Here is a 24,050-nt window from a genome sequence, read left to right as displayed (position 1 = left end):
CACCTAATTATGTATTATTTGTATGTAATCGCTATAAAAGGTTTAATAGAATCGTAAGAGCCGTTCGCGAGAAAAGATACACAAAGGAATTTGTGAAAGCCCACTTTATTAGACTCGGGGGACCTTACAGCGAAAATGGACATAATTACAACGTAGTAATACAGTATTTAAGAAATTATGGCCTCTAAGAAAATATTAAACAGTTCACCTCTGCATAGAAACTCGAATCCCCAATCTGTTATCTGCCTTTTAAACATAATTCTCTAATATAAATATTGGACGTAAGTTTAGATTAGATTTAGACCCTCTGGGGGGTTTAGCCAATCAGCTTATACATCTGTAACCCAGGGATTCTATCGTGGCATCACCTAGATGGTGCGCTACTCCCAGACTTGTTTGATTAGACCAAAGAGACTAGAGACAGACACTCTCCAGGATAAAACTTGAAGACTACGAAATGGTTCTTTTACTAATTATTACCATGACAAGAAATACTCAATATGTAAAGCCTGTTCTATCCAACCTTGATGGATCAATAACGCGTGGTAAACTTTGCGTGTGGCTAATATGAACGTTTTCGCCTCCTCAGGCCTCAAGAGTTTTTTAACTACCAATTGCTGTTACCATTTTAAGAGCTCCGTTTCGCTACGCTGTAAATGGCTCAGGTTATCTAGAAGGTATTAGGAGAACATGCTGTGTGTCGTCTCCTTTACCCCATTTTGACCTGAATTATAACACTTCCAGGCAATATGTATTAATACTCCTCAGATCTTAGACAGCATTCACAATTGCCTTGAATTAAATTCGTACCCACTGATATCATATAAAACAGGGTTGAGCAACCTTTTTTCACAAATTTAAAAAATTCGCGCGGGCCGCGTAGAAGATTATAAAATATAATACTCAATAAAAACATTGATTGATAAAGGTAGCCATTACAGAAATAAATATATAATTCAATTCAATTTCAAACAAAATTTATTCTTTAGATTTTTAGATAAAAATTATTATTACATAGAAAAAGATTTACGTAAAAGATTATGTTATTAAAAATTTAATGGAAAGTTTGGCATTAATTTTTTGCAACTAATTCGTTTATATTTGGTGATGTAGACGATACATCAACTCGTAAACAGCTTTCTAAACGATCATCGCTTAATCTGAATCGGCGATCGCTTTTAATTATTTTCATTGAGCAAAATAATTGTTCGCAAAAATATTTGCTCCCAAAAAGTGTCATTATTTGCTGTGTATGTGCGATTAATCTTGGGATTTTTTCTGCATTGACGTAATTGTGATAAAAATTATGAATGTCAACATTTGGAAATTTGTTTTTTTAAGGTCATTAAATGTGTCATTTAATGCCTTTCGAATATCTAATCATTCCATTTGTAAATCATCTAGAACTGTTTCCACCATCTACACTAAATGGTGAAGAAAAAATATTGAAACCAAAAACCTCGAGATATATAAGTTAAAAGTTACAAATTACTATAATTTTACCAATAATTTTTTATGGAACTCTTAATGGGCTGAGGTGGGCAACGAGCCACTTGGACGTATGTAAACAAAAATTGAGACACCAGGAATTGATTTAAATTTCCTACTTTTTTTTTCAAAAATCTCAGCGGAATGAATTAAATTTAACTTAACTATCACTATAAATTATAAACTATATTATAAACTTAATACAACCAAAAATTTAACTAACTAGTAGCGGATGTTGTGGTCTAGTGGTCAAGAGCGTTGCTTTATGAGTAGGAAATCGCTGGTTCGAATCCCGTGTATGGCTGCTTTTTATTTGAAAGGAAAAATTGTTTAGAGTAAAGTATGAGCTTCCGCCCCCGTCCAAGACACTTAGTTGGTAGAAAGAAAATAGGCGATTACTTTACTACTAACTTTACTTAAATATCTCAGTTATCCAATTCAAAATCCGATTTCCTAGATTTACCGAATCATTTTTCGGAAAAACAACTAAATTACCCACTTTATGAATTTTCACTTTATAGATATTTATCTTTCGCTTCTTTTTGATTTTTTTTTATCTAATAATTGCTCCTAAAGTTTTCTCTAATCTTTTCTTTATTTTTTAAATTACCTAGACATCAATATTATTATTATTAAGTAATTTATTTCTTGCCATTTTGATGGGTAGAAGTTTGCATTCTTCCAAAGTGTAATGGGTTAGAGATCCAGCATTTCTTGGAATTCTCATCTTTTTCCTAGTATTTTGCTGTTCTTTAACCCATCGGTCTTTGATGGCATAGGTTTGAACTGACTTTACTGTACTGTAATGAGTTTATCCACTATATCTCAGGAACGGAAAATCGCAGAAACTTCAAATTTGATATTTTGTTTAAGTGCCACCAGGGGAAATTACCACAAATTTTTTGTCAAAATAGGTGCACCGGAAATATCACTTTACTGAATAGTTTTTTCAATTTTTTTTTAACTTTTTTTTGTTTAAACTGCTTCTTCAATTTCCTTTAAACTTGCTATAATTATAGCTCACAAATAGTTCTACAACTTTTATCAGTTCTACCTACTGTTAAGGTAAGTCTACACGTGGACACTTTTTAGTTGCTAGACCATTTCTGTTTGCTAGAGCTGTGTCGCAGTTGTGTCCACACGTGAGAGTTAAAAAGAGCTAGTCTAAGTTGCTAGAGTGCTCTAGATGTGACGTCTTATGTCAAGTTGCGAGAGTAGTGTCAGATCTGTCTACATGGTCTCTCTCTACGCCCAGTTCTGCTCTAGTGCAATTAGTTGTTCGCCTCTTTAATATGGAAACACACCTCGTGTCATTTTCTCGTGCGGCTATTGCCATAGCTGTACTTATTAAAAGAAAACGGGCACAGAGAAAGAAAACGCAAGTGTGGGTGAAACAGTGGGTTACACGAAGACAACATTGGTCTCAATATCAGGCACCAACACAAAGACTAACGAACCAAAAGACTTTCTTAACTAATGTCAAAGAAGTAATGGAACGCCTGCAGCTAGACTGCACAAACCGAGAGGTAGGTATGTACCCGAAGTGTAATGCAAAAAAAAAAAGCTTGAGTGGAATCTCCCCTTCAAAAAAATTATTATAGTAAGAGAAAAGTCATTTGAGGGATTTAATCACCTCAGATTAATATTTTTGTGTTTGTTTTGAATTAACCTATAAAAAAAAAATAGATGCACAATAGATTATTCTTTTAAAGGATGACAAAAGCTGACATGAGCTTATTTGTAAAGGATAAGCCTTCTGAGGGTTAAGCAACACCTTACTGGGAGTCAACCATCATTCCCGTTGTATGCTAGCTCTACCAGTCCACGACGTAGAGTATGCCGCCCCACGCAGGCCAAACCAAGCCAACCAACCAACCAAGCCGCCTCCTGAAACCACCCTTTGCCCTCCTAGTTTACATTCTACCCCAGTGTTGCTGCTACTGCAGTAACGTAACCAGAAGAGAGAGAGAGGAGAATATCTAACCCTCTTCGTCCCAATTCCTCTCAAACTCGCTATCTCTCCAACCTCTCTCTCTCTCTCTCTCTCTGTACATGGTGACGGACTAGCAATATGGAGGCCAGTGTGAGGCATGATGGGTAACTTACACAAGTATCGACGGATCTGTAGCCTCCGGTTTACAGTGCTGAGGCTGGGGTGGAGGGTGGGCTATGGTAGAGGTTTGTACGGCCCAAATACGTTTTGGGGGGCGGTGAGGATGAAGAAAAGAACTACAAAGAGCGGTTGCTAGCTGAACCATAGTGTTTGGTACAGTCAAACTTCAAATCATCCGCCAGTTTTGCCAACTGAAACAAAATAATTGTGTCACATATTTTTTTGCTTTATTTCTTGTTCCTCAAAAAAAAAAAAAATACACGTCTATTTAGAATAACCATTTAAGAGTTCCGTTTACACGTAATAATGCGTAAAAATAAAATAGTTATTTTAATATTTAAATTTTCCTTCATTGAGTCCAGATTAAGCCCAGAACATACAAGCGAGTCATTTAAAGCAAAAAGTAACCCTATTATTCATACTGAAAATACAAGATAAGATAATTTTATAGAGATTACATTTAAAAATTACCAACTGCATTAAACTATCGCAATAATAATAATAAAGTGGTACGCTACTTTCACTACACCATCTTATTATACATAAAAAAACACACATTCACCAACACAGTGTAAAAGTATTAGTGAATCACTTTTGTGACAGCAGGGTATTTATTACGAAAGGTGCATTATATTTATAATGCATTACGACAGGTGCATCATTAACCACACAAAAAATAATAATCCCCTCGAGGGGTAATATTAACAAAATTTATGTAAATATATTGATTATGTAGATTTGGATGCAATTAGACATAGGACCGCAACTATTATGATTAGGTCAGTGTTTACTAATGTTAAAATAATAATTTACAAATTAGGTAATCTTAATTTTCGGACATCAATATAATTATGCTGATCAAACTTCTCATTATTATGAACTTTAAAAAAAAAAAAATTATTTCATTAATTTTTAAATGCAATTTATCATTTTATTAAGTGTAATCTAGTGCATCATCTTTCAAGTGCAGTTAAGAGGTACCTACAGATAGCCCCCAAAACTCTGTAAAATATTTTTTCAGCGCCAAATTTTTTTTTTTAAATTTCCAATCGTGGAATTGCTTTCTCTGTATATTCTAGTAAAACTGTACACGGCACTGAAGAAACACTTTAGAGAGAGTGGTTTAAAGTTCTGGTTATCTCAGAGAACATAGCAAAATAATACATTTTTCGGGAAATATGATTCAAATAATAGTGTTAGGCGTGTGCATTTAAGTGCATAAATAGTAGATGCAATTTAAAGAGAATTGCTAGAGACATTTTTTCGAGAAAATGTGAAAAAACAATTCAGTAAAGTGGGCTACTACTTTCGGTTGAACCATTTAAACCAAAAAACCTTATTGTGGGATCCTGTGGTTTGGTATCTAAGAAAAATAATAATTTTAAATTTCTGAGATTATTGTTTTTTTGACGACAGATTAAGTTACAGTTTCACAAGTAACCCTCCAGACAAATAAAATACAAAATAATAGCTATAAAAATTAACTACGAATCTACCTTACCAAAATTTTCAATGAACACCAGATTTTGGTAAATCAGCTAAAAATAAAAATGTCTAATAAATTAATATTTCTTACGATATTCTCATGTCGTTACATTAAAAGATATCCCGACCATAAAGTTGCGTGTTCATGTAAGAAGTATCGATTTTTCACAATTACTATACATCATATTAATTGCTTTTAACTAATCGATAAATTGTTAAATATTAACTTTGTGTTCAACGAAATAATTCGTTTTTTTCAATTTCACTTACTAAGTGTCAAACTATCGTAGCCTTCAGGCAACAATTTCTTAAATCATTCCACACCTACTAAAATGTATGATCATTATATTATTTTGGAAATACGAAGGTAATGAGATCAAAAACCGTCAGTAAAATATAAACTCTTCCACATCAATAGAAAGAAAGATTAGTGCCGCCAATTCCCATTATAAATTTTATTATTTATATAAAGCCAAACGTTCGATCTAAGGGACCAGGTAATCTTCAGGGCTAATATTTAATCATTAACAAAAACTTGTTAGTTTAAAAAGTTAAGCATAAGGGTTAAATAAACGAGAAAAGATACACAAATCAGCAAGTACCGAACATTTCATTCATACTCAACTCGCAATTTCAGCAAGTTGCAAATTACAAGAAAACGTGAAAAACTAAAATAACGATTTAGTGAAATGGTACTTCAGCTAGACCAATTTCCTTCAAATTCACCATTTTTTGTTTTACATTTAATTCTAATTAATGTTAAACACAAGAAGTAAGTCTGTATGATATTACAGCGAACCGGCATTCTACCGAACTGACCCACCATCCCCTCTCCCAAAAGTGCTCTTAATCGAAGTATTACAGAAAAATGTTTCTTATAAAAGTTATAGAGCTATTTGAGAGCTATAATTATACCAAGTTTAAAGAAAATCGAACGAGAGGTCTTTTAAAAAAAGATAAAAAAGTGAAAAATCTATTCAGTAAAGTACTACTTCCGGTGCACCTATTTTGACCAAACATTTATAGCCACTTTCCCTGGTGGCACTTGAACGAAATATCAAATTTGAATTTCCTGCTATTTCCCGTTCCTGAGATATAGTGGATAAACTCATTACAGTACGGTAAAGTCAGTCCAAACCTATGCCATCAAAGACCGATGGGTGAGAACAGCAAAATACAAGGGAAAAGTGGAGAATTCTATGAATTATTGCATTTCTAACCCATCGAGTCTTAGACGTACTTTTTTAACATCAGATTTCTCTCTTTTCTCTCTAACATGCCGAATGTGATCGGTTTTTGTCGGCAATTTTCGGCTCAATTGACCATGATTATGAACTTTATTTAATATTTAACATCTACTGAGCACACTCGCACGACTTTCTCTCTACTCTCAGTAGGTTCTAGATCACAATTTTCTATAAACGACAATAATTATACTTTTTCATTCCATTTAGTTAATGTACACTAGAACACTGACAGTAGAACTAAACGATACCAACGATTAAGTTTCGCACTGTATTTTACACTAGATTCATTTGAGATGATTTTTAAGTGAGGGAAACTAAAATAAAAATGAAACGTAAATCTATTCATAGGCCTCAAAATATTATTTCCGTTGAAGTATTTGCAAAAACATATAAGAAATATATAAAGCACAATAATATGACGAGAATTATACCGACTATAAAATAAATAAATATAGTGGTAAAGATTTCTGCAAAGAAAACTACAATAAGAACAATTAAGGTCGTACCAATATGTACCTGGGAGTTCATCGACAGATCTCTTATCTTTATTGATTAAATAAAAAATAAAAAAAAATTATATCAACACCTGTCTGATTTATATCTATTAACATCAGGTTCAGTGTAACACAGTAACTAGCACGAAGGAAAATAAAGTTGTAACACACTCATTTAAAGTTAGAAGCAGGAATTGGCCTAGTGCAGCAGCAGCTAATCAATCTGAGCTCAGTAAGTAAACATTTTGACACATAATTCTGGTACCGCGTCACATAAAGAAAAATACATAATTTTTAGACATTTGCCAAAATAGTAAAGAATACATACTACTACTTATTCTGAGCAGAGTAGTTTGCCAGATCCTTATCTTCAAAAAATACTGTAAAATCTTCAAAGCACACTACTAATCGCGCAAGTATTATTAAAAATCACATAGTAATAATTTCGGAGCGAATATGAACCAAAAAACTTTCAACTCACAATATCTTCCCAATTTATGGATCTGTTCTAAAAAAAACTACACCCTATAAATGAGTAAAGTATAGTGTATACGAGTAAGAATACAAAACGCCATACTAATATGTTGCTTACAATAGGAGATATAAGGGGTGCAATTTTTTGGACCGAACCATGACCCAAAAAAACTTCAACTCTCAATATCTTCCTAATATATATTTGGATCTATGACTACCAAATTTTGTACTAATATGTTGCTTAGAGGAGTTGCAGATAAAGATATTAATGGAATTGTTCCATTTCTACATCATCCCAATTTCAAAAAATAGGAGACAGTGTCATACAAAGCAATATTCAATAAAATGTAAAACAACTACAAAGATCATTAAAAACAACGTGAATAGTCTACTTACATGCATTGTTTACATAGGGAACCAGCGACTTACCTGTAAGAAATAACAAAATTAGGTAAAATTTATAAATAATATAAATAAATAATAAAAAGTTAATTAATAGATTTATGTGTGCGTAAAGGAAGATTATTTTATTGATTGATATGAAGCTAGAGAATTTGTAGTCTAGAAGTTTTTTAATATTGAAATAATAGCCCGTACAAAAGGGAGGCAGAGAAATTGGGAATAGTTGAGATTTTGTTAACTAATCTTTCTCCTGTAGGTATTTGATAAATTATAAGATAATGCAATAAAAAGTCTACATGAAAATTAATATCTACTTAAATGTAATTAAATTTATTTATTAATTATTTTTAAATACTTTTTATGATAAAGAAAAATAGAAAATTAAATTGATTTGAATGATTTAATGGAAAATAAAAGAAAACCATATCTGCTTAGATGTAGTTCAGGAGAAGTAAATGCACAAGTTATGATCCTAACATATAGGATTGTCTTTCAATGGTGTCCCTATCATTATTGATACATAGCTTTACTGTGAAGAGGTGAAATAATTTAGAAGTCAATTGTGTTTAATCAAGAAGTTATGCTTTAAAAATCAAAGTTAATTTAAGAAAATTAATTAAATATATTAATATAAATATATATTAATTTTAACTTTAATTTAATTTTTTTAATTATTTAAGAAAATTAATTTGTTTTTTTTTAATTATTAGAAAAAACACCGATTTTTCAATAAAATTCATTAAAAATGTTTTATTGCTATTATTATTAATTTACGAATCGTGGAACAATAAAAACATAATACTACTTTTATCAAGAAGTCAATTGTGTTTAATCAAGAAGTTATATTTTAAAAATCAAAATTAATTTAATAATATTTAATTAATATAAATATATATTAATTTTAACTTTAATTTAATTTTTTTAATTATTTAAGAAAATTAATTTGTTTTTTTAAATTATTAGAAAAAACACCGATTTTTCACTAAAATTCATTAAAAATGTTTTATTGCTATTATTATTAATTTACGAATTGTGGAACAATAAAAACATAATACTACTTTTATCAAGAAGTCAATTGTGTTTAATCAAGAAGTTATATTTTAAAAATCAAAATTAATTTAATAATATTTAATTAATATAAATATATATTAATTTTAACTTTAATTTAATTTTTTTAATTATTTAAGAAAATTAATTTGTTTTTTTAAATTATTAGAAAAAACACCGATTTTCACTAAAATTCATTAAAAATGTTTTATTGCTATCATTATTATTTTATGAATTATGGAACAATAAAAACATAATACTACTTTTATTGGTTTTATTCACCCTCCAATAAGACCACCCTCACAACCACGACCTTACAACGCTCCCCAGGTATCGCTCTCGTATGGCAGTTTTTTCTTTTACGTCGTTTTTCACCAAATTTGGGTCTAGTATTCAAAATTTTCCGTTAAAAAAACTACATTATGTTTTTTTAAAACCAAATCACTGTCTCATGAAATATTTTCAATATAAAAAATGTAGGTTTTTTTTAAACATAATTTAATGAGTGTTGAGCTAACAATATAAAATATGATAATAAGCTTACGAATTATACGAGGACGAGAACACGGGCCACAAAAGAAATTCTCAAAGACAATAAATTTCTAAATATTTTTCAAAAACTTTAAAGGTTCCTTAAACGACCTTCTAAAACTTAACTATCAATTAACGCCCACTTTTATAAGAAAAAATTATGTATTTCATCATTGGATAAGGTTTTTTGTTTTTAAATAAAAATAAAAGAATGTAGTTATTATAATACATTTTGTAACCATAAAAGGAGTTTACATATAAAATCAATTCTATATATGTAATACTATTTTTAGAATTCTGATGAATTATTTGTTTAATTGTAGTAAACTTGAAGTAACTATAAACCAAAATCTGCACATTGAGAGATGTGATCAAAAGTTTAACGAGAGATATAACGAAACCATTATGAGAACAGGTACTTGGGTTTAGTTTGTCACATTAATACCCAGAAGTGCAGAATAAATTCAAGATGGCTGACAAGGTACAGTTTTCTAAATTAGAACCACATAAGGGTTCCACTATATTAATTAACAAAAAATAAATAGTATGGTACGTATGTTACTTGTCAGGCCTTAAATTACAAGAATTAAGAAAGTCGGCAATGGACATTGTAAATTAAAGACAAATTTTATTGTTACTCTACGTTTCGGGGGCAATTGGTGCACTTCATCAAGAGCTCTGGTTATCAAATATGAACATTCTTCACTAAATTCATTTTAATAATACCAATACGGGTAAGCAGCATAGTGGATTCCCACCCGGAGGTGCCGGGTTTGAATCCAGCTGCTAGACCCTTAGATGTTTCTCTTCCTAAAGAGCTTCTTACAGTTCACTGTACGGTAATGGACAGATATAAGGAGCAGTTGATAACCTCTTGGCTAACATGGCTCCCGAGCCAGAGGAGGCACCTTTGAAGGCCCAGTACGTGCTGCACAAGCTGCGTAAAGTGAATTATTTGAAAAATTAAGGGGATAAGTTTCATCCTTTACATGAAAGATATTGATCACTTAAATATGTGGCAGGAGGTTTCCAATTTTTTTAGTAATTAAACCCAACTCTCCCAAAATTACCAAATAATTATTAAACCTTCTTGTTTGTAACAGATGTAAAATTAATTTTTAGCCATTTTGTGTATGCTTGAGAACATCTAAAGCTCTTAACATTTGATTTTTGTTAGAAAAATCATTCGGAAAACGACTTATTTCCCCGATATTAAGGAAAATACTAGCTTTACTGCCTTGGCAATATTTTCAGTAGAAAGGGGATGAAAAATACAATAAAAATGACCTATCACGTGCTCTTCTTTCTCTTTGATAACAAGTTAAAAAAAAATGAAATATGCTTAATAAATATCCAGATTTCGAAATGGCCCAGCACCTTTAATTTTAAAGATATCGAATTGCGGTTTCCGGTTTCTTTCATAACTTTTTATACTCTTTGAAAACTGTGTATGTGAAAATGGGGGTCAACTGCGAACCCTCAGTTTTGGTCGCGCGTCAGCCGCGTATGCGGGCAGGAATCTAAAATCAAGTCACATATTCTGAAACTAGAGGTGACGGGCAACAAATTTTTCCTCTACCATTTTTTTGCTCAGATCAACCGTTTAAGCATGAAATGCATTTGAGCCGTCTTAAAATGAACACCCTGTATATATTATTTTTTACTTTTTCACTTACCCCGTTAAATCAACTAAGATAATAAAAATTATTACTACCTACAGATTAATAACTGAAATTACATTTGATCTATTTTCTATTTATTTTATCTATCAAATTCTTGATTTAGAAATAGAAAAATAGAAAAACGAGGACACTGTTGATAGAATTAAAAAAAGTCTGACTTTTGTTACAGCTATAATTATTTATAGCATTTAAAAGATATGTTAATGAGGTAAATATAATATTGCATAATGTATTTTTTTAATTGTTGTAAATTCTAAATTAATTTTTTTAATTTCAATCTTAATGGATTTTAGGGATTTTTTGTTTTTTTTTTTGTTCAGGTTAAAACCAAAAAGGTAAATCTGGTTTTAAATGGATTATTATTATTAGTATTATTTTTTAAATATTAATAGTGCTGCACGAGAAACGAGACAAATCTCGGTCTCGGTCTCGGTACCGAGACCAAGACGAGACTTGAGCAACCGAGACCGAGACCGAGATCGAGACATGATATATGTCTCGTCGAGAAATCTCGGTCTCGCCTCGGGTTTTTCAAATATTAATTTTTAGCTACAAACTTATAAAATTGTGTTCTTTATTAATAGATAATCATTACGGGTATTGAATTAATTATTAAAAGATACGATTTTATTATATATGTTCAATATTACTACATCTATTTGACTTCGAATTACATAAGTAAAGTAAGCAAAGTAAAGTAATCGCCTATTTTTTCAGGCGGGGCTTTACGACCAACTACCAGTTTGGTGTCGCGGACGGAGGCGACTAGCAAACATACTTTACTGTAAATTTCTCATATTAACCATTAAATAAAATCCAAGGCCTAAGACCGGGAATCGAACCCAGTACCACAATACACATTAGCTTCGCAGGTCTCGCACCGTTCGGCTACCGTGGCGGCCCCCTTCGAATTACATAATTTTTACATAAATTCACTAAATTTCACTATTCATATCATTCATTCATTCAATTTCATAAATTTCACTATTAATAATCTAATACTTTGAACTTTGATATTAATTGAATTATATTTTAGAATTTTGGAATTAGTGAATTTGAAAAAAAGACTATCTATGCACCTAAAAAATATTGCCACAAATTTTCGTTTTTAAGATACACTTTGCCCAAGCATTGATACATGAAAGAGCTTTTACTGAGTCAGAAGTTAGAGAAGATCTTCTATTGGTCATTATCATCGCAGCTTGCGAAAATAATTTTTCCGATGGCACTGAAGTTGCACAGATACTAAAAATATCTTTCGCCATTCTAGACAAATTTTGGAAGGAATTCTCCATTCTAAAATGTCAACGTCTACTGGTGCTTGGTCTAATTTGGTGTAATTAATTATTTCTGTCTTCCATGCTTCGGTGATATTTGCTGATTTTTGAGCAAAAATATTGATGCAGTCGTCGTCGTCGTCAAAAGGTGAATCATCAGATTCTTTATCTTCACCAACAGCCATAACTAATGGAGCGGGAAGTTTGTTGGGAGGTGTATTTTTTATTTCACGAATCGACTTGTTATAGGAGGCAGATATGTTATTTGGGTCTTTCATTTGGCGCGTTTTCAACATCTTTTTGAAATTATATAAAGATATATTACAGTAATAGTAATATATGATGCATTGAAGTGTAAGTAGTTGTCTTCTTTTACACACATTTTCATTACCAATATATAAATTAAAATAATTATTAGAAAATAATAATATTTTTTGAAAAGATTATTAACAGCAAACCGCTTTTAATACTTAAACAAAAATTCAAAAAACCGAGACCGAGATATCTCGACGAGACCGAGACTTGAGCGACCAAGACCGAGACTGCATAAAGTCTCGCCTTGTCTCGGTCTCGTGCAGCACTAAATATTAAGTAGAATTCTGACTAGATATTTGTTTTCTTATAATTCTAGGCAAAAATAAGAATTGCAATTGTACGAAATTTTCATTATTTCGAGTTATCACCTGAAATAATTATTTCTAAAATAACTTGAGTACAAAAAATTAAAATAAAAAAAAAGATTAAAAAGTTTTTATTTGAATTATATTTGGGGGGGGGGTGAAAAATTTGTTTGGGAGGAATTTTGAGAAGTATTTAAAATGTTCCTGATAATGCAGCAACTCGAGAATTGTGTTCACAGTAGAGATTTTTATTTGCTTATTATCCATAAAAATGATCTTTTCTCTAACTAAACGATTCTAGAAAGACTATTTTATGAAAAACCACTTAATAAACTGAAAAAAAAAAAAAAAAACTGATTCTTCCGTTGAAATTTGATAATTAAATAAGTGATATAACGCCATAGTTTTATGGAGAAGTACATAAAATGTATTCAAGTTATAATTCTAGAAGTGAGTGTACACCCCACAAATGTGTATCTGACAATTTAAACAAGCATATATATTAAGAAGAATGTTTTCTCCTTATCTTACCAACTGTGTGTAAGATTGTGAACTATTTTTGACATATACTCAGCTAAAAATAGAACTACAGGACAGGCCCTACCTACTACAACAAAACTAATAGTTCTACGAATGTGCAGTAATACAAATAGGAGCTCAAATAAACTTAAAAAAAAAAGTGCAGCGTTTTTTCAGAATTAAAAAAAACTGTAGATTTAACAATAGTTTGGGCGGGGATTAGCTCAGTGGTTAGCGTATTCTGGCTTCCAAAGCGGAGTCCCCGGGTTTAAGGGCTGCTAGCCCTAATAAATAAATAAAAAATAATAATGAAACCTAATAAAGTCGACTCTCGATAAATCGAAATCCAAGGGACTACAAGAAAAATTCGAATTATCGAGAGTTCGAATTATCAAGAAGTTTGAATTATCAAGAAGGGGGGAAAAAATTCGAATTATTAAGAGTTTTTATCATGTATATATGTATGTACATACGTATATTGAAAATACGTATGAGCTTACCTAAGTTTTAGACATATATAGCCTCAAGTAAAAAAGTAAAAATAATGAAAACGACAAAAAAGAACAAAAAAATTACATATGTATTAACATTTCAATAAATAATAATATACATAGGTACCTAATTTAAAAAATGAAGAACAGTTTTTTGTTTCAATGTGGCTTGACTTAGTCAAGTGACTTAGAATTGTAGAAAGCGTTGATGGTGGAATATTGAAAGGTTTGGCGATATCTTCTTTTTTTCGAACCACTTTCCACGGCCACGATACTGTTTTCTTTGTGGGACACAGTAAGGGAGACGTAAGGAGGGAAACATTACGCAGGAAATGAACAATAAGCGGAAAATGAGAAGTAAACATTACTAGGGAAAATTCGAATTATAAAGAGGGGAAGCGGCCTCGTTCGAATTATAGAGCCTTCTCTCCCCCTGTTGTTAAGAAAAGGATTTCGAGTTATCGAGCGTATCTAAATACACTGAATTTTTTCGATTTACCGAAGTTAGCAGCTGTAGAGTTTGAATGATCGAGTTTCGAATTATCGAGAGTCGACTGTACCTATAAAAACATGTAAATTTCATTTTTTTTAAAAAAGTATAAAACGCAACTGCAACTTTACAATACTAAATAATACATTACGCACGTTCTAAACGTACAAAAAACCCTTAATCAAGTATTATACTAGGTTCCATTAATTTTAAAATCATTATTTTCGTCAAAACCTCGATGAATGTAAAGGCTATGGATAGTACAGGTTATGGTAGGGAGCAATGAAAGAATGATTACATGCAATTAAGAGGAAATCTGCAGAGTGGGCGTAAAAGTGCATATAAAAAAAAAGAAGAAGCCGGAAGTGTTACTAATACGTGTTTATTGCAATATGTATTTGCACACTTAAATCCCCCCATCACAGAATAGATAATAGATTTTATTTTACTTTTACCAATTGCATTGCAATAAAATTGCTACTAGAAGTGCATTTTTTTGTTGTTTTTGTTTTAAATAACTTGATTGAAATTTAAAACTGCAGGCCACAATTGCCACTGCAACAAGTAATGCAGATGATTGGCTATGTGATAGGTGATTACCACCACCCAATTGGCCATCTATTAAACTGTAAGCGCCGCTTCAATAGGCAGTACAGATTGTTGGCTAGAGTAAAAGACAGAAAGATGGTCAATGAGAGAGGTTTAGGATAAGCGGTAGGACGAAAGTGAATCTGCTTTGTATCGGTCGGCACATTAGGGTTTTGAATAAAAGGTACTTTTCGATCGAAGTGAATGGTTCCGTTAAAAGACGTTGTATGGAGCCTAAGTTATATCGGCGTAGAATTTTGTGACTATAGTATTTGGAATTGGTAGATGTAGGAATACTTAGCCTAAACCTTACAATGCGAGTCCATAAATCCAAATAGTTTTCAGTAACTTCTTTTATAAAAGTACTTGGTTGTTTAACAATTCGAATCCATAAATCCAAATAGATTTCAGTAACTTCTTTTATAAAAGTACTTGGTTGTTTAACAATTCGAGTCCATAAATCCAAATAGATTTCAGTAACTTCTTTTATAAAAGTACTTGGTTGTTTAACAATTCGAGTCCATAAATCCAAATAGATTTCAGTAACTTCTTTTATAAAAGTACTTGGTTGTTTAACAATTCGAATCCATAAATCCAAATAGATTTCAGTAACTTCTTTTATAAAAGTACTTGGTTGTTTAACAATTCGAGTCCATAAATCCAAATAGATTTCAGTAACTTCTTTTATAAAAGTACTTGGTTGTTTAACAATTCGAGTCCATAAATCCAAATAGATTTCAGTAACTTCTTTTATAAAAGTACTTGGTTGTTTAACAATTCGAGTCCATAAATCCAAATAGATTTCAGTAACTTCTTTTATAAAAGTACTTGGTTGTTTAACAATTCGAGTCCATAAATCCAAATAGATTTCAGTAACTTCTTTTATAAAAGTACTTGGGTGTTTAACAATTCGAGTCTATAAATCCAAATAGATTTCAGTAACTTCTTTTATAAAAGTACTTGGTTGTTTAACAATTCGAGTCCATAAATCCAAATAGATTTCAGTAACTTCTTTTATAAAAGTACTTGGTTGTTTAACAATTCGAGTCCATAAATCCAAATAGATTTCAGTAACTTCTTTTATAAAAGTACTTGGTTGTTTAACAATTCGAGTCCATAAATCCAAATAGATTTCAGTAACTTCTTTTATAAAAGTACTTGGTTGTTTAACAATTCGAGTCCATAAATCCAAATAGATTTCAGTAACTTTTTTTTTAAAAGTACTTGGTTGTTTAACAATTCGAGTCCATAAATCCAGACAGATTTCAGTAACTTCTTTTATAAAAGTACTTGGTTGTTTAACAATTCGAATCCATAAATCCAGACAGATTTCAGTAACTTCTTTTATAAAAGTACTTGGTTGTTTAACAATTCGAGTCCATAAATCCAAATAGATTTCAGTAACTTTTTTTTTAAAAGTACTTGGTTGTTTAACAATTCGAGTCCATAAATCCAAATAGCTTTCAGTAACTTCTTTTATAAAAGTACTTGGTTGTTTAGCGTAAATTTAGATCTTACTGTCAAGGAGGATTGTCAGCCTGAAATGGTTGCGTCCTTTAAATTCCACAGTTTTAATTGAATCTGTTCAAATTCAGGATTCCCAAAATTTAAAAAATGAATTTCTTTTACAGCAATTCTTGAGGTTATTAACTTATACGCAAAATTACAACTCTAACTTCTCCTACAGGAGAAGGTAAAAATTATAATTATTTTGATAGGTAAAACTCTAGTAATTGAATTATAATTAAACAGAAAAGAAAGCCGCAGTTATGAAAAACGAGATCAGACTGAAGTTATAAAAGAGTCCCGTATCTAAATTTAAAAAGCTGGGTAACATCATAATCACAAGGCCATTTTTTAATAAATTATTAGTGAATAATGAATTGACATTGAAATTATGCTAATCTTTAAACGACAGGACATGACGTTTTAAAGTCCAAAATTCTGATTATATTTGCTAAAATAGCCGTTAATGTTTTTTGATCTGAACCTAGGTGGTCTATTTTTTAAAATGATTTATGTGAATATTTTTAACCATATTTTAACTTTCTCTTGTTAAAGTAAGAAAAATCAATTTATTTTACTAAATACTTTCTCTTTTCTTGGTCTTTTTCCCCGATTAAAAAAAAATAATAATAATTTGGATATAAAGTTCTGTTAAATTCCGAACAACGAAATTTCTTTCAGAAGCAGACTTTCGGCAGCGCATACAATACCTATTGGTACTGTATATTTACAAAACTTTTGCCTCACCTAATAAAAGTAATAATTAGAAAACGCAAACTTCGCTAAGAATGAAATTTACCAATTCGATTAACCGGCTAGGAGAAGACCCTTGGGCATCAACTTTTCATTACTGGTCAATGGGAACCCAGCTAGACCCTAAAACTTTTTCGAAAACATTTAATCTCTCTAAGTATGACGACAAAAAAAGAAAAAAAAAAACTGAAAAAAAATCATACACTTAACTAACTAGCTCTACAGCACTATTTTGATGGCAGTGATATTATGATTAAGTTATCAAACAAAAAGATAACCTGAAAGACATCAGGATAACTTGAAGAAGTGGTCGGCCACTTGCGTTATCAAGAAGGAAATCTAAGTTTTTCTAAATTTGTAAAACTTAATCTAAGTACTAAGAATCTGGATTCAAATTTCAATGTCGAAAAAAATTAAAAAATTACATATAGATGCACATCTTGATGCACTCACTGTATGCAATTTTTTTTTCGGGCTCCGTATAATTTGTCAGTGTAACTACCAGGAAATAAACAACTAGATGAGCAGAGGAAGGCCAAAGCTACGGAAGATTTGCTGGATAGTACTGCGCAGTAACTTCTTAATCTTTCAGAGATGACGCCGTAAATGGAAAACTAAGCGAATATATTTTTAAAAGTTGGGCGCTATCTCTTCTTTCAATTCCCATTCTCTGATTTTCTGGCTGCTCAAAATAGCAGCCCTCAATGGCTACACGTGCTCAAGACCTTAAAGACGAGTTGAAAAGAAGGAAAACCCCATCTTGCACATTAAACGAAAACCAATATTCAGAAAAAATAAACAGCAAAAATTAATTTAAAAAAAAATGGCGTCAAGGTCAGTGTTAATTACTCATTTATAAATATAACAGAGCACACCCGATTATTACAAATATAAGGAGACAAAACAGAACGGTAAAATGTTTTTGATGGACTTACAAAGAGATAAAGAGGATGCTAATCGCATAAGCTCTAACCTTAGCCAATTGTTTTTTAAGTTACTTTTATAAATATAATTTTGGAGATATATGACGAAGTTACGAACTTGATTAGAGAAAAGATTTATGATTAAAAATAATAAAATCTCATGATTTTCTTTAACTGCTATTCTCAAATTTTTACGTTTGCAATCACTATACGATGTTTACATAAAACTGTTTTTCAAGTTACTTTTATAAATATTATATTTTTGGAGATATATGACGAAGTTACGAACTTGATTAGAGAAAAGATTTATGATTAAAAATAATAAAATCTCATGATTTTCTTTAACTGCTATTCTCAAATTTTTACGTTTGCAATCACTATACGATGTTTACATAAAATTTTGTCTGAACCGTTTTTAAATAAAACCTTAAAAATTTAAATTATTTTAATCAAAAACTGTTATGTAAGTAATAAGTGAATTTGTTCCAAAATTCGGCATTTGAGGAAAGGTACTGTCACATAATATTGCCTAGAAGTATCACGCTGTGACAGGCTAAACCAGCCAAGCGGTTTACGTAAAATTTAAGCACTTTTATTGAAAATATGCGATTAGAATTAAAATATTGAAGTCCAGATTAAATATGTTTGTTTCTGCGCCTAGATTTTGTCTTCTTTGGTAAAAAAAGGCTCTGATGAGTTAATGTTTTTAGGGCAAAGTTAAACCAATTGGGCTCTGAGGTAGCTATCATTATTGGGTAGGAATCAGTATGGAGGCAGATAGGTTAAAAGATGTATGTGGCTACGTTGCCAGTTTGTGCAACAACTACAAGAAAACAGACTGGCGACAAAAAACAACATCAACAAGAACAACTATTCTCCACCCTCAGTTAAGTATAACGGTGTCGCCCTACTACCAATCATCTTCATCACTTTGCCTACTAAAAATAAAACGAATAAAAAATATATATATATTAATCTGAACAGGATAACGAAAAGTTGAAGAAGCTAGTTCCAAGGCAAACTTTGCCTAACAATAAAGAATTAAACAATAAGAATTGTTTTAATAGTCTTAGTTTCAAAAATTCTTCTAAACTCAATTGGCAAGATTTTACAGGATCAAAACGCTCCAGATCTCATAGCGAACACATTTAAAGTTATTGAACTGAAATAATACGAATTATCCGGTTAATGAAACTGCACAAGGCTAATTGCGTTTCTCTAGAAAGAGCCTTAAGTTTTGGACGAGTTAGAAAAACCACAAAAATTTTATCTGCAAGTAACTCTAATCTAATGCATCGTTGGAGATGATACTTTGCTCGTTTATAGAGATCGATATAGGCTATCAGTTACTAGAATTTCACAACGATCTGATGTATGTGTAGCGAGAAATTGAGCCTTAAGTTTTGGACGAGTTAAAAACCACGAAAATTTTAGCTGCAAGTATCTCCTAATCTAATACATCGTTGGAGATGATACTTTACTCGTTTATAGAGATTGATATTGTCTATAAGTTACTAGAATTACATAACGATCTGATGCCTGTGAAACGAGGTATTGAACCTTAAATTTTGGACGAGTTAAAAACCACGAAAATTTTAGCTGCATCTCCTAATCTAATACATCGTTGGAGATGGTACTTTACTCGTTTATAGAGATTGATATTGTCTATCAGTAACTAGAATTTCATAACGATCAGACGCATGTGTAGCGAGGATATTTAACCTTAAATTTTGGACGAAACCTCGAAAATTTTAGCTTCTAATCTAATGAATCATAGGAGATGTATCAGCTTTGCAGATGGGACAAGTGCATAGAAGTTGGTGGGGGGCTTATGTGGAAAAATAAACAAAATATTTTATAGATTAAAAAAATTTTGTTGTACATCTATTTGTCTGTTTAATTGTTGGATGATTATTGAATGTACATAGTAATTATCACCACAAATTTTAAACCTGGACAAGTACATCATAAATTGCGCCGGAAATGCTGCAATAAAAAGAAGGTAAGGATTTTCCGAGTTTTACAACTGACAATGGATTTCCTTTTAACTTTTGGCACATAAATAAAAACCCTTCCAATTTAGTTTGAAAATTTTTTCAGAGAACATTAAATTTAGGGAACTTCTGAAAGTTTTGCAATTATATTCCCTCACTTCTGATATCTTTATACAGTTTTATATATATTATATATGTTTACAAAGGTTACAAAATCATAACGACATATTACGTTAAGTCTATAATAATGAGACTTGAGTTTTACTATTTCGTAACTATCCCCCTTTATAATACAATGTTGTTTTGGTGCCCACGCTTTGTGGTAAATCACCTGTCCATATGTTTAGATTTTATTTTTGACATTGAGATAAATTCTAATGTAACATTAGTTATAATGATGCTTTACTCTTTTGCAGATGTACGAGGTGTGGCTATTAAATAACGAGACTGATGCTGCTACAGAAGAACTATGCATGCGCCCAAATCCTAACGACCGACAGCTGTGCAGCGTAAAGCCTTCTCTTTCGATTGCAGCGTCTCACGTGTTTGTAGAGAAATCTATCTGACGGGAACCGTCGTTTGTGTAAGAGGTGTTAGTTTCGTTTTACCGAAAACATGATACTACACATTGTAGTAGAGCAACGAATTGTCGTGTAATTTCACATCAAAACTTAATAAAACCGCTACTGAAACTTATCTTTTATTAAAAGAAGTTTATGGCGATGAATGTTAATCACTTGCGCGAGTTTTTGAGTGGTTCAAGCGAGGTCCAAGATGGCCGAGAAGACGTCGGAGATGATGACCGCCCGGGTCGCCCTTCCACGTCCAAAACGGATAAAAATATCGATTATAATTAATCAACATTATTACCGTGAGGTGCTTGCTCAACTCCGTGATAGAGTAAGGAAAAAACGACCCGTTTTGTGGAAGAACAACTCGCGGGGTTCTCCATCTTTGACAACCGCCGGCTCACACTGCGTCAAGACGTTTCTAGCCAAGTACAACATTCCAGCTTTAGGCCATCCATGGCCCCATGTGACTTTTATCTGTTCCCCACAAAGTCAAATCTGCATTAAAAGGAACACGATTTCAGTCCGTTGAAGCTGTGAAAGAAAAAGCGACACGCGTCATGCAGGAGCTCACAGAAAAATACTTTCACCACTGTTTCGAACAATGGTAGATTCGCATGGAGCGCTGTAGGGATAGGGGAGGGGTTTATATTGAAAGTGATAATAACTAAATATGTATAAATTTAAAATAAAATGTTTTACAGCAATAGTCTCTTTATTTAATAGCCACACTTACAGCAATAGTCTCGTTATTTAATAGCCCACACTTACAGTAATAGTCTCGTTATTTAATAGCCACACTTACAGCAATAGTCTCGTTATTTAATAGCCCACACTTACAGTAATAGTCTCGTTATTTAATAGCCCACACTTACAGCAATAGTCTCGTTATTTAATAGCCCACACTTACAGCAATAGTCTCGTTATTTAATAGCCCACACTTACAGCAATAGTTTCGTTATTTAATAGCCCACACTTACAGCAATAGTCTCGTTATTTAATAGCCCACACTTACAGCAATAGTCTCGTTATTTAATAGCCCACACTTACAGCAATAGTCTCGTTATTTAATAGCCACACTTACAGCAATAGTCTCGTTATTTAATAGCCCACACTTACAGTAATAGTCTCGTTATTTAATAGCCCACACTTACAGCAATAGTCTCGTTATTTAATAGCCCACACTTACAGCAATAGTCTCGTTATTTAATAGCCCACACTTACAGCAATAGTCTCGTTATTTAATAGCCCACACTTACAGCAATAGTCTCGTTATTTAATAGCCCACACTTACAGCAATAGTCTCGTTATTTAATAGCCCACACTTACAGCAATAGTCTCGTTATTTAATAGCCCACACTTACAGCAATAGTCTCGTTATTTAATAGCCCACACTTACAGCAATAGTCTCGTTATTTAATAGCCCACACTTACAGCAATAGTCTCGTTATTTAATAGCCCACACTCTACAGCAATAGTCTCGTTATTTAATAGCCCACACTTACAGTAATAGTCTCGTTATTTAATAGCCCACACTTACAGCAATAGTCTCGTTATTTAATAGCCCACACTTACAGCAATAGTCTCGTTATTTAATAGCCCACACTTACAGCAATAGTCTCGTTATTTAATAGCCCACACTTACAGCAATAGTCTCGTTATTTAATAGCCCACACTTACAGCAATAGTCTCGTTATTTAATAGCCCACACTTACAGCAATAGTTTCGTTATTTAATAGCCCACACTTACAGCAATAGTCTCGTTATTTAATAGCCCACACTTACAGCAATAGTCTCGTTATTTAATAGCCCACACTTACAGCAATAGTCTCGTTATTTAATAGCCACACTTACAGCAATAGTCTCGTTATTTAATAGCTCACACTTACAGTAATAGTCTCGTTATTTAATAGCCCACACTTACAGCAATAGTCTCGTTATTTAATAGCCCACACTTACAGCAATAGTCTCGTTATTTAATAGCCCACACTTACAGCAATAGTCTCGTTATTTAATAGCCCACACTTACAGCAATAGTCTCGTTATTTAATAGCCCACACTTACAGCAATAGTCTCGTTATTTAATAGCCCACACTTACAGCAATAGTCTCGTTATTTAATAGCCCACACTTACAGCAATAGTCTCGTTATTTAATAGCCCACACTTACAGCAATAGTCTCGTTATTTAATAGCCCACACTTACAGCAATAGTCTCGTTATTTAATAGCCCACACTTACAGTAATAGTCTCTTTATTTAATAGCCACACTTACAGCAATAGTCTCGTTATTTAATAGCCCACACTTACAGCAATAGTCTCGTTATTTAATAGCCCACACTTACAGCAATAGTCTCGTTATTTAATAGCCCACACTTACAGCAATAGTCTCGTTATTTAATAGCCCACACTTACAGCAATAGTCTCGTTATTTAATAGCCACACCTAGTATTAGTATGCTTTTTTTTTTGTATTTTTTCAGCGGTGACAAAAAATTTACATTTCCCCTTCTAGCATTACACTATTTTGCTAGCAATTGTTATCAGAACGAGAGATGAGATGAGATATTATAAACTAAGTATACAATGTATCCTCGTGAGCAACATATTCACAGAGGAGAGCTGAGAGAAGACGGCCATACTGGCACACTGCAAGAATTAAAGAATCTGTGGCTAGCTCACAATCAGAAGATTATCCGACGTGATGTGGCGCTGCGATGGGATGTGAATGATACGAGCATTGGTAATAAAAAGTATAATAACTTAAAAATCATCACAAACTACGATATTTTGAATCAAATAATTAACCTCGTAGAGTTAAGCGTGAATGTAGAAGCTCTTACAATTTTGGTGGGCTAAATACAATTTATGAAATGGTATTACAAAAAAAAAAAATTAGAGGACATCCCTGTGAAATAAGAGGCGATCGATACTGGGTTTGTGGTTAGCTAGCGAACCAACGAGATAGAGGATTGGCTTGCAGACATTGTTAACTAAATTCTGTTGTGACTCCCAAGAAAGGAGCAGACATCTTTTAATAAAAAGTTTCGTCACAACCCCTACTAGAAAATTACATTGTATATTAGAGGTAGGATTAAAAGAAGCTGGTTGGTGAAACGAAGAAAAACAAAGAAAAATTCTTGTTTAAGTAAAATTAGTTTTTCTTTTTTTAAAAGGGGAAAAAAATGTGGGTAGAGTAAGGGCAACGACAAAAAGTAATAGCCACCAGAGCTAGCAGTAGTATGAGACTGCGCAGTCGATTTAGTGCGGACAATATAGTGATGTGGCCTGAAGGAGGAACTGTGTTGCGGAGAGTGCAGCACCTGATCTCTTCAAACAAATCAATGGAGCTAAAACTAA

The 24,050-nt window shown here is 32.1% G+C and overlaps 1 protein-coding gene across 2 annotated transcripts in view; it reads right to left on the bottom strand.

Annotated features, from left to right (window-relative positions):
* Tlk (Tousled-like kinase) overlaps window positions 1–24,050 on the bottom strand; it is a 182,681-nt gene that overhangs the window by 127,430 nt on the left and 31,201 nt on the right. The gene's annotated exons all lie outside the window — the stretch shown is intronic.

This window comes from Rhodnius prolixus, unplaced genomic scaffold (genome assembly GCF_049639745.1).
Source record: "Rhodnius prolixus isolate KJV_2025 unplaced genomic scaffold, Rpr scaffold_7, whole genome shotgun sequence".
Taxonomy (NCBI): Eukaryota; Metazoa; Arthropoda; class Insecta; order Hemiptera; family Reduviidae; genus Rhodnius; species Rhodnius prolixus.
This window is presented reverse-complemented; position numbering and strand designations above follow the sequence as displayed.